General features: G+C 41.8%; 1 protein-coding gene across 2 annotated transcripts in view; it reads right to left on the bottom strand.

Moving 5' to 3' along the window:
* The window catches only part of CHST8 (carbohydrate sulfotransferase 8), a 218,101-nt gene extending 216,077 nt beyond the window's left edge, over positions 1 to 2,024 (bottom strand). The window contains exon 1 of one of the 2 annotated variants that reach the window (XM_056812189.1): positions 870 to 2,024. The gene's annotated coding sequence lies outside the window, so the exon portion shown is untranslated. The remainder of the gene's footprint in view (positions 1 to 869) is intronic. The other variant, XM_056812190.1, reaches the window with a different exon arrangement.
* Positions 2,025 to 12,915: the final 10,891 nt, after the last annotated feature.

Here is a 12,915-nt window from a genome sequence, read left to right on the forward strand (position 1 = left end):
GAAGGAAGGAGGAAACAGCAGTAATTTGTATTTTACAAGAAGAGTTCAAAATGCTAAGTACAGGGAAAACAAAAGAGTGAAAATAATCCCAGTGGATTTCTACTTATTGAGATTCTCTATCTCCAACCTCCTCTAAATAAAATTCTTATTAAAAACATTAAAAAGATATCGTCAACCACACCATACATTCTCTGAAAGAAAACAGAAAAATCTACCATAAAACAAATCAAAACCTCACCGAACACCTGGCTTAGCAGTGCGTCCGGAGCTTTCAGTACTAGAAGCAGTTTTCTACAGGATTTATAAACACTAGGAAATAAGGGGCATATTCCAACCCCACTCCCCACCCCCAACTCCTGTACGGAGGTGAGGAAAGCCCACCCAGCTCAGGCTCCAGTATGGCACACCTCCTCCCCGTCCCCTCCCCAGGTTCGTAGTGCACCTTCCACTCACCCACCCCCGACCTCAGCACAGCTGAGAGAGGTGAGTGCTCCGGGGTCGCTCGACTCAGCCCGAAGGAAGGCAGCGCTCGGCCACCTATCTGCACTTTAATGAGTTTTCATTTTATTTAAAGTTCCCGCAGCCTCGGCACCCCTCCGTTACCCAAAGTACCGGGCTAGCTTAGCAGAAAGCCTCAGCCGGCCCCTTAGGAGCGAGGAGGGGGGAGGGAGGCAAGCCTGCTGGGTTGGAGAGAAGACTGGGCTGGCAGTAAAGCTGGACTGGAGAAGATGAAGCTCACGGATCCCGGCCAGTCACCTACCTCCTCCACCAGTAGTCTAGGGAGCCTCTGCCCCACCCCAGGCGCGAGGGGGCAGGCAGGGGGCGCAGGGAAAGCCGCGCGGGGATGGGGCGCGCAGCCACTCACTCACCTGACCAAGCCGCGGAAGCGAGCGAGTAGCGGCGGCGGCAGCAACAGCAGCAGCGGCAGCGGCAGCGGCAGCAGGCAGTGAAGTCCCAGCGCAGCCGGCGCCTCCAGCCCAGGGGGGCTCTAGGAGCTGTCCTCGGCGATTGTGCTCCTTCTTTCCAAAGCCCAAACGACTCCTGCGGGGGTCCTCGCCCGTCTCACTCCTCTCCGGGCAGCCTGGAGTGTCCACGAGCCTTGCCCAGCCCAGTCCAACCCAACCCAGCCCAACCCAGCTCAGCCTAGCCTAGCCTAGCCCAGCCCAACCCAGCCCAGCCCAGCCCAGCCCAGCCCAACCCAACCCAGCCGGTGCAACCCGTCCGAGCGAGCGCAGCCGAGCCCAGTTCTCCTCAGCTCCGGCTCGGGTTTAGGCTGGGGCTCAAGCAGCTCAGCCCTCTGCCCAGCTCCTGGCTCTCGGCTTCTGCCCGACTGGAACAAACTCAACTGGGGAGGAGGAAAGTGGGACAGGCAATCTGGGGAAAGAGGCTGCTGCTTCCCTCTATCTCTCTCCCTCCCTTCCTCTCTCCTTTTTCTTTCTTCCTTCTTCTCTCTCTTCTTCTCCCCCACCTTCCTTCCTTCCTCTCCTCCGCTCTCTCTCTTGCCTCCACCGCCGCCGGCCCGGCTCCCTAGCTAGGAAGACTCCCAGCAAAGTGATGCTGTTGCCTCGAGAAGCGGCTGGGAATAGCGCCCCCGCCCATCCCTGGGAGGAGGGGGCCCAGGGACACTCCGCCCAGCTCCTGCCTGCTGCTGCCTCCTTATCTCCCTCCCTCCCTCCCTCTCTCCGCAAAGCCCGGCTTGGAAGAGGAGGGAAGATCTGGCCCAGTGCCGTTCGGTCCCCTAGCCTTTGCTTCTGCCTCTGGGGAGGCCAGAGGCTCGCTCCTGGCCGCAGCGCTGGGGTGTGCCGAGGTGCGCTGCGCGGGGCGCAAAGGTGCGGGCTTCCGGGCGCGGCGTCGCGCCGAGCTCTCGGAGTGTCAGAGTCAGCGCCTGCGTTCCTACTAGGGACGCAATCTGGGAATCCCAAGTGGACTTCAGGGCTAGGTTAGGGTTTGAGGCCGGGCGAAATGGTGAGGGATGAAGCTGGGTGGGCTTTGGAACGAGGCAAAACAGAAGGGGAGGAAGTGGGAGAGTGGTACGATCCGAGATTGAGCTTGTCTGGTGCCGTTGTCCCCCGATCCCCAAAACAGAATGTCTTCTCCTTGGTCCTTCTCTCCCTTGGAGCTTCAACTTTCGGGCACTCGTTCAAGGAAATCAGCCCCGATGGACCAGGCTGAGACACCTGAAGGCACAGAGTGGAAAAGGTTACCCAGGGTCCTGATCTGTGCCCTTCTGATCCCGAAGAGTCTCGTGTCCTAAACCATTTCCCCACTGCTCAACACTCCTAACTTTGACCACTATCCTTCAGAAACATAGCCGTGAAACTTGGGTTCACTGCCAGTCAAGGAGCATGTTCGGTTCAGGCCTTAACTGGGTATGAAGGGCATCTGCCTACTACCCCCTATTAGCCGGCTCCTAGCACCAGATAAATGGGAAGAGTTCCACGTAAGCCCAAATAGTCCTGATTCTCGATGCCAATTCCCACGGCTCAAGGCCTATGGGAGACATTTTAAAGGGTGGAGTTAATAAGACCTGGACCATAGAAGGAGAGTCCTTGTATTTGTGGGGAGTAGCAGAAGAGATTCATTAGGAATTATTTTAAAAATAACCCTTTAGGGAACCAGGTAGGATAGGCCAGCCCAAAACATACATGCACCATCAGCTACAACTCAGTAATTCGAATCCTTTTTGGTGCATTGTAATTTTCAGAGTATTCACATTTGGGGTCTAATGAAAGAAGAAAAAGAGACTGCTCTGGCTGTAGCCTGGGACTAAAAGCTTTCTTCACCATAGGACTCTAGGCTGCCAATGCAGTCAGGTGGATGAGCACTGAACTTGGAGACAGGAACACCTGAGTTCCAAATCTGTTTCAGACTTTTACTAGTGGTGTGACCCTGGGCAAGTTACTTAACCTCTCAGCCTCAATGGGGATAATTATCACCTTCTTCACCCGGTTGTTGTAAGGATCAGTTGAGTTAATATATACAAAGTGTTTTTGCAAATCTTAAAGCCTTCATAAATGCTAGCTATTATTATTATACCCATTGACCCTCCCTATATTCAGGATGATTGTGAGGGAAAATAATAAGCAAATTGGCCACCACCACCCACTATTTGTTACTAGGATTAACAACCTCCTTCACTTTTCCAGTCACCATTACCATTGACTTCCAGTCCACTCCAGTCAACTAATACTTCTCCTGTCCTATGACTAGCATCTTTAGTCTTGTTTCCCAAATGTCTGAGTTACCATCTGTGACCTTTTTTCTTCTTGCCTTGTGCTGAGCTTTCATCTCTGTAACAGTATTACCTCTCCTCAGTTTCCATCCTTTTTTATCTCTACTTTCTTCTAACACTTCTTAATTCTTTGCATTCTTGCTTACAACTTTATAATTCAACAGAAACTCCTCTCTCAAAAGTTATTAATGATCATTTAATTGCCAAAACTAATGACCTTTTCTAATACTCTTCTTTCTCAACCTTCTCTGAAGCCTTTGACACTATTGATCACCCTCTTCTCCTTGACTGTGGCAGTGTTCTCTGTTCTCCTATATGACCATTCCTATGTTTCCTTTGCTGTATCTTTATTCCCCTTAACATGATAATGGCAGAGATCCCCCAAGGCCCTTTCTGGGCCCAATTCTGCTCTACTTCTATGGTATTTCATTTGGTGATCTTCTCAGCTCCCACAGTTTCAATGATCATCTCTACAAATGACTCATATTTACTTGTATTGTCATAATCTCCCTCCCAACTTACAGGTTCAAATCTCTACCTTCCTAGTAGACATCTTAAATTAGAAGTCTCATAGATGTCTTAAGCTCATTGTGTCTAAAACTGAACTTCTTATCTATACCGTCTGCCTTTTCCTCTGCCTAACTTTCTTATCACAGTTAAGGTGTCATCCATGGTCATAACTTAGGTGGCATCTTTGAATTCTCCCCCCTCCTCCATATTCATTCACTGGTCAAGTTCTGTCATTTCCACTTTCATAACATCTTTCATATATGGCCCCTTCTCTCCCCTTACACTTTCACCATCATGGTGAAAGCTCTCATCATCTCATGTCTGGAATATCGCAATGGCCTATTGGTTGTTTCCTTTGCTACTTGTCTCTCCACTCTATTCTGTCCTGTCAGGGTGGTCTTCCTAAAGTACAGGTCTAACCATATTTCTTCCCTGTTTGAAACAAAAATATAAACCCAGGCTTCTCTCTCTTGTCTTCAGGGTCAAATATAAAATCCTTTGTTTGGCTTTTAAAGCCCTTCACAACCTGACCCCTTCCTACTTTCCCATTCTTATACTTTACTTCTCTCCATGTAACCTGTGCAAAACACTCCATGTCCTAAACCTAAGCATTTTCTCTAGATGTCCCCAATGTGTGTAATGCCCTCCCTATTCATTTCTATCTTCTAACCTCCCCAGCTTCCTTCAAGCCTCAGATAAAATCCCATTTTCTGCAAATCCCAATCCTCCTTAATCTTAGTGCCTTCCCTTTGAGATTACCCCCCCAAATTATCCTGCACAAATCTTGTTTGTGTATGGTTGTATGTTGTCTCCTCCATTAGACTGTGAGCTTTTACAGGGTAAAAACTGGATCTCACCACCTTCCCCCCCTTTCTTAATCCCAGGTGTTTATGATAGTACCTTGACACATAGTAGGTACTTAATAAATCATTGTTATTGAATGACTCTTCCTATTACAATGCCCTTTGGAACCCTTGCTATATCATTAGCAAACTCCCCTTTGTCCTACATTTCTTTTCATATTCTGAAACTCATTAAAACCAAAATTCTTCAGAAAACATTTTAGTTCCTTTTCATTCTTATCAATGTTAACTGCTCCTTCTTTTATGCCCTGATACTTTGGGCTACAAGGAATTGGCACTTTCTTTTCTCTGTAGTTACTGCTCCTTCCAGAGTCTCCTGTACTTCTGTCTCTCAGCAACCCCTCTCTTCCTGAAATTCACTCCAATCATATATGTCAGTGTGTTCAGATTCTTATTACTCTCATCTACTGGCCTCCAGCTAACTCTCCCTTCTTTCTCAAACGGGGGTCCCAATCCTCTTTTTCACCTTGGCTCCAGCCCTCAGCCTCGGGCATTTTGATATTACTTATGTCTCTTCAAACACTTTGGCCTCCTAGGTTATCAGCTTTCTGAACTTCCATGACCTACATATCCACTCTACCTCAGCCCTGCAACATTATTCCACTTCCATGATTTTGAAACACCAAAATTCTTCTCTCTGCAGGCATACCTCATTTTATTGAACTTTGCTTTATTGCAATCGAATTGAAGGTTTGCGGCAACCTTGCATGGAACAAATCCATTGGCACCATTTTTCCAAGAGCATGTGCTCACATCATGTTTTTGTGTTACATTTTGGAAATTCCACAATATTTCCAATTTTTCCATTATTATATCTAGTATAGTGGTCTGGGTTCAGTGATCTTTTATGTTACTATTATAATTCTTTTGGGTGTCAAGAAAAATGCTGGTATAAGAAAGGGAACTTAATAAATGTGTTGACTGCTCCTCCAACTGGCCTTTTTGTCCTCAGGCCTCCCTGTTCCCCAAGACATAACAATATTGAAATTAAGCCAGTTAATAACCCCATGATGGACTCATAAGTGTTCAAATGAAAGGAAATGTCAACTGATGGGGCGAACTTCAATGTTGTCTTACTGTAAGAAATGACCACAGCCACCCCAACCTTCAGTAGCCACCACCCTGAGCAGTGGACAATCATCAACATCAAAGCAAGACTCTCAACCAACAAAAAGATTACAACTCACCCAAGGCTCGGGTGATGGTTAGCATGTTTAAGCCATAAAGCATTTTTAAATTAAGGCATAGATGATGAAAATACATGTATAATCCAGACCAAATTGCTTACCAGCTCTGGAAGGGGGGAAAGGGAGGAAGGGAGACAATTTGGATCATATAACTTCAGAAAACTTATGTGGAAATTTGTTATTACATGTAACTGGTAAAACAAATAAATAACTCATTAAAACATACATTCATTTGTTTTTGACATAATGTTATTGCATGCTTAGTTGACCACATTATAGTATAAACATAACTTTTATGTGCCCCGTGAAACCAAAAAATTCATGAAATATTCACTTTATTGTAGTGATCTATAACAGAATCCTCATTATCTCTGAGGTATGCCTTTAATCATAATCTCCTGTCCTTCTAGATCTCCCTCCACCTCACTCCTAAATCTGTTCTTTGTTCTTGCAGTGATCTTTCCACACTTGTTTTAGTTCCTGTTTTCTCAGGTATTCATCACCTATATTATGGATTCACTTTACTCTCTTCATAGTATTGACCCTATTGTGAGTCTGTTCAACTATGCATTATCTTCCAGTTTTAACTTTCTTGCTTTTTCCTTCTGCCTTCTATGTCCTGTCAGTCCTCAACCCTGAGCCACCCCAACCATCTGCTTTCCCTGTTTCTATTCTGAACTACTGACTGCCACTGAGGAAGTCACGCAACTGTGCTGACTTGCTCCATTACAAATTTATGATCTCTAATCTCAACTGGGTTCCTTACTGCTACAGAATTATCCTTTAATTATCCTTTTATTCTTCCCTCATTTAAGAAAACTCCCTGAACAAGATTTTCTTTTACAAATATTATTATTATTTTATAACCCTTACCTTCCATCTTGGAATCAATATTAAGTGTTGGTTCCAAAGCAGAAGAGTGGTAAGGGCTAGGCAATGGAGGTTGTGACTTGCCCAGGGTCACACAGCTAGGAAGTGTCTGAGGCAAGAATTGAACCCAGGACCTCCTATATCTGGGCCTGGCTCTCCATCCACTGATCCACCCAGTTGCCCCTATTTTTATTTTATTTTTTTTACCATTTACATGTAATACATTTCCATACAAGTTTGCCCAAGTTGAGATGGAACTTATTCCCTCCCTTCCTTTCCTTCCCCCACCCCTTGCAGGCAAGCAATTCGATCTGGGTTATACACAAAAATATCATGTAAAACATATTTTCCATATTGCTGAATCAGCTTTTTGAAACCAGCTCCTCCAGCCCCCAACACTCGCTGAGTCTTTCAGCACATCACCTAGCCCCCTGCTTCTCTAAGAAAATTGAAACCATCTATCCAGAACTGCTTTGCATCTCTGACACTGCACCTCAGAACCTCTCTGCATCTTCATTCACCCTCTCTTTTGCCATGGTATCTGAGGAGGTAACCTTTTTCCTTGCTCAGACTAACTTTTCTATTGTTCTTATGTTCTAGTCCTTCTCATTGTCAACTGCTTGCTTGATTATTTCACTTGGATATCTTTTTAGAACTTCAAACTTAAGCAAATCCAGTTCAGAACCCATCATCTTCCCCCTAAATCTACCCATTCCTCCAAACTTCCTAATGCATTCAAATTAAATGGCAATTAATTTCAGTGTGGGGCAACAGAAATTTGGAGTATCTCTCCTTTACCTTTTATTGAAAATATCATTTGAACTGAACTTATCTTCTTAAAAAAGAAGCTAAGAGACAAAATGCTAATATTTAAGAGCAGAAGAAAGGAGAGAATGCATTCTAGTCATGGCAGACTCTCTGAGCAAAGACATGAAGGTGAGGAATGTAATATCATTTATCAATTAGCAAACATTAGGTAGGTACCTACTATGTGCCAGGCACTGTGCTAGGCATGAGGGAAATAAACAAAAATAAAACAGTTTTGGCCCTTAAGGAGGTAACAAGGAAGACAAGGAATGAACCTCAGAGTAAAGGGGTTAGTCCTTTGACCTCATCTAATAGACATATAGGAACAGACAGAGAAATACACAGAGATTTGAGAGGGAAGGTACTAGTAGCTGGAAAGATCAGGAAAGTTTTCATGTAGAAAGCAGCATTTGAACTGAGGATTGAAGAAAATTAGGGACTAGAAGAGGCATAAACGAGGAAAGTATGAATTATAGGTCTCAAATATTATAAAGAAGAGGTTTGTCTGTAATACAGAATATGTGAAGCAGGCTATATAATAGGCCTGCAAAGGCAGGTTGGAGTCAGATTATAAAGGGCTTTCAAAATCAAATAGAGGGGTCTGAATTTTATTTCAGAGGCAATTGGGAGCCACTGAAGGTTCAGCTTGTTCAGTTAGGGAGGGATATCTTCAGGCTGGTGCTTTAGAAAAACCAAGTTACCAATTACTCAAGAATGGATCAGAGATGAGAGGGTCTAAAAGTAATGAGACTAATTAGAAGGCTACCTAAAAGTAATGAGACTAATTAGAAGGCTGTTGAAAGAAACTAGGTGAATGGTTTTGAAAGCCTAAACTCAACATGCCAACTCTTTCCTCTGCATTTGTGCAGTTATCCATGTCTAGAATGTGCTATCTTTTTATCACCACCTTTCAGAATCTTTTTCCTCTTTCAAGGTCCATTTCAGCATCTTTCTGGTAAAAGGTAAGCTCCTTGAGGACAGATGCTGTTTTCTTTTGGTTCTTGTATCCCCAGTGCCTAGCACAGTGCCTTTTACTTAGTAGCACTTACTTAAATATTTGTTGAATCTCATTACATTAATCCTTACTATCATACTGTGAGATGTGCTGGGCAGGGACTATTGTCTCCATTTAAAAGATGACAAAACTGAGGCAGAAAAGAGGGTTAATTAGTTTGTTTAAAGTCACACAGCCAGCATAGGATTGTGATGGAATACTATTGTGTTATAAGAAATGGGTAGTTTCAGAAAAATCTGAGAAGAGTTATATGAACTGATACAAAATGAAGTGAGTAGAACCAGGAGACTATCATACAATAACAGCAATAATGATGATTAACTATGAAAGATTTACTATTCTGATCAATCAATGAACCAAGACAGTTCCAAAAAGACTAAATATGAAAAATCCTGTCCCTTCCAGAAAGAGAACTAACAAACTCTAAATATATACTGAAGCATTCTTTTTTCATCTTAAAATGTTTCTTCCTCTTTTTTTTGCAACACAACTAATATGGGAATGTGTGTTGTATGACTTCACATGTACAATTGATATCATATTGCTTACCTTTTCAAGGTGTGAGGAAGGGCTAGAGGGAGAAGATTTGAAACTTAAAATTTGGGGAAAAATTTTAAGTCATACAGATAATTAGTATCTTAAATGAGACCAAAAATGGAGATATAAATGTAACTCAGATCTCTTCTCTTTTCACATCTAGTATTTTGGACCATTTTTAAAAGTGATTCCATTACCTACTTTAGGTGATTCCATTATCTCTGCTGATACTTGTGGGACAGGGTACTCTTTATGGATTAGAAATGCTTTCAAATGGCTGGCTCCATTCCATTCTGTTGCAACTGAAACTCACAGTGTATGCATGTCTCTCTAACTGCCCAATTAAAAGAAATGGCCAACCTTGGAAATAAGCTCAGTGTTGCTTACCCATGCAAGTAACCATTTATCCTTGGCATAGTAGGCTGCAGGGAGGTCATTGTTTTGAACAAAAATGAGTTCATTTTCTTTTGAGCACTTTCTTAGCATTCCCTCTTTGTAATATTTAGAGACTCCTCCTAAGCTGGATGGAGAAGTGAATGAAGTGCTGAGTTTGTATTTAGGGACTCCTGGGTTCAAATCCAAATTCAGATACTAGCTGTAGTATCCTCCTCAAGTCATTTTCCTGCTCAGTCTTATTCTTCACTGCAAATTGGGTATGATAATAATACTATCTACTTCACAAGGTTACTATGGAAAGTAACTGATGTAATACATAGAAAGTACATTGGAAGCCTTAAAATGTTCTATAAATATGAGAAAGCTTTATGGAAATTCCTTGAGGGCAGAGACGGTTTCATTTTCATCATTGTCCCTATTCCACTTTCAGCACCTAGCACATAGTAGGTGTTTTAAAATACTTGTTGGTTTATTGGTAGTGCTTTGGCTTGTTTGTCCTTATAGCAGAGCCTCAGATCTTCTACAGGAAGCCTTTGCCAGGTCTTCTTAAATCTAATGCCTTCCCTTTGTTAATTATTTCCTATTTATCCTGTTTATAGTTTGTTTGTACATATTTGTTTGCTTGTTGTCTTACCCCTTAGATTGTGAGTTCCGTAAGGGCAGGGACTGTCTTGTCTTTTTTTTTTTTATCCCCAACTCTTAACCGTGAAGTTTGGTACCTACCACACAGTAGGTGCTTAATAAGTGCTTGCTAATTAATTAATAACTGATTGACTCTGTGACTGTATTTATATTAATATCTGTGTGGTTCAGAACACGGAGGAAAGACTTCTGTTAGCAAGTCAGAAATCAATGTAGCATGGAGTTAATACTGCTCTAAAGATGTCTACATTTTTCATCCCCAAAGTGTAACTTTGGTGCTGGGAGAATCTGGGTCATGGAGGCTCTATGCAAACTATGGAATCATTGGAGAAGATGTCTTGTCTTCTTGAACTCTGCATCTTAGAAATGACTCTGATTCTTTGAAGGACAACACAACATCTCACTCTCCTCCGGCAGATATTTATGTAGAAATGGAAATTTTGCAAATTGAGTCTTGTCTTAAGAGCACTAATGGGGAGGCTGACTATTTTAAAGGAACAATAGGGAGATGTCTTTTTTTTTGTAAAATGATAAATTATCTCTTATCTCTCTTACCCAATTTTATCTGATTTCTAAATGTGTATGTTTTGCACATTGAATTTCCCTGAAATGGGCTCCACCTGTGCTTTGGCAACTGTCCAGAGCTAGAAAACCAAGTGTTCTCTCCCCTTGTGGTACAAGGCCATGAGACCTTATTGAGTTGAATATAAGGATCCAGCTGGAAAGGTCAAAGCCCACCTGGGCAGATGGTACTTTTTTGTTGATCAGAAGGGAAAGTTGGGGGAAGAGAGATTTCAGTAGTTAGAGTAGTCTAGGGGGTCTTAGGTGGGATGCTTAAAGACCCATTGGTGAAGCCTTTGATACGAATCCATCACCCTTAGGGCCACCCCTAGCTCTTGGACCATTAAAGTAAGGATAGAATTAAATGGATTTAGATGTGATCAGAGGAGAAATAAAGTGCTGGGGGACCCTTCTGGAGTCACTGTCATCAGAGTCCCAGTCCCAGTGCAGTACAGGTACAATCTTTCAAAAAGAGGAGGGAGGGAATTAAAAGAAAAAAAGAGCACAAGGATTTGATCAAACTGGAGGTGCAGGACAGGAGAGATTCCCCTCTCTCCAGTGACAGTGAAGGAATAACAAAAGGTCACAAAAACATATATTCTTTTTGAAAGAAAGAGAAAATATGTTAGAAGTAAGTAACCCTCTACCCTCAGGTAACTACTCTGTTGGGAAGGGGACCTCTCCATTAAGCAATCTTATGGTGGTTATTGGTGGTCCTTTATGTCTTAGTTATTGCCATATTAAATTCACTCTCTCAAAGCAATAAAGTTGTGTTTATTTTTTAAGTAGCCAACTTTCAATTTCTAGTAATCTGGACAGGACTCCCATCCTTCTCTCCAGTCCTCTCCTCTCTGAGTGTCATGGTGTTATAGGAGAAAAAATTATAGATCAGAAGTCCCAGCTCAGCCACTTTTAAGCTGTTTGACCTTGGGTAAGTTGTTTGCTCTTCTCTGAGCTCCATATTCTTCTATGAAAAATCAGGATAATAAAATCCATCTTATCTACCTAAGAGGAATAATGATGAGAAACAAATGAGATATTATATAGCAAAATGCTTTATTTATTTTTTTGTTGTGGTTATAAATATTTAGAATATTTTTATTTGATTTCCATGAGATATACATGCACTATGATCTTTCCCATAGGATCTCCAAAGCCATTCAAGAAGATACCACTGGAATACACTGGTTCCACTGTTTCATTCAGCTCCTGACTCTAGAGAAAATGATACTTTTTATTTCTTTTTTAAAAAATTTTTATTCAAAGGTATTTTACTTTCTCAATTACATATAATCACAATTTTCAATATGCATTTTCTGAAATTATAAGATCCAAATTGTCTCTTTCCCTCCCTTACCCCCTAGGTTATATACATATTACCGTGCAAAACATACTTCCATGATGGTCATTGTTATAAGAGAATACTCAAATAATACCAAAATTCCAAAATGAAAACATAAATGAACCAATGCAAAAAAATAATATTCTTTGATGTGCCTCTGAATCCAACAGTTTTTTTCCTCTGGAGGTGGATCGCATTCTTTGTCATAAGTCCTTCAGATTGTCCTGGATCATAGTATTGCTGAAAGTACCTAAGTCTTTCATGGTCAATCATTGTGCAATATTGCTGATCCTGTTCTCCTAGTTCTGCTTATTTTGCTCTATATCAGTTCATATAGGTCTTTCCAGATTTTTCTGAAATCATCCTGCTCATCATTTCTTATAGCACAATAGTATTCCATCACCATTATATACCACAATTTGTTTAGCCATTCTTTGATGGATATCCCCTCAATTTCCATTCTTTGCCATTACAAAAAGGGCTGCTATAGATATTTTTATACAAGTAGGTCCTTTCCCCTTTTTTATGATCTCTTTAGGATACAGACCTAGTAGTAGTACCAGATCAAAGGGTATGTATGATTTTATAGCCCTTTGGGCATAGTTCCAAATTGCCCTCCAAAATTGTTGCATCAGTTCACAACTCCACCAATAATGCATTAGTGTCCCAATTTTGCCACATCCCCTCCAATATTTATTGCTTTACTTTATTGTCATTTTGACCAATCTGATAGGTGTGAGGTAGTACCTCAGTGTTGTTTTAATTTATATTTCTCTAATTAAGAGTGATTTAGAATATTTTTTCATATGATTTTTGATAGCTTTGATTTCTTTATCTGAAAAATGCTTGTTCATATCCTTTGACCATTTATTTGTCAATTGGGGCATGACTCCTATTATTATAAATTTGACTTAGTTCTCTATAAATTTGAGAAATTAGACATTTATCAGAGA

This window comes from Monodelphis domestica, chromosome 1 (genome assembly GCF_027887165.1).
Source record: "Monodelphis domestica isolate mMonDom1 chromosome 1, mMonDom1.pri, whole genome shotgun sequence".
In the NCBI taxonomy this organism is placed as follows: Eukaryota; Metazoa; Chordata; class Mammalia; order Didelphimorphia; family Didelphidae; genus Monodelphis; species Monodelphis domestica.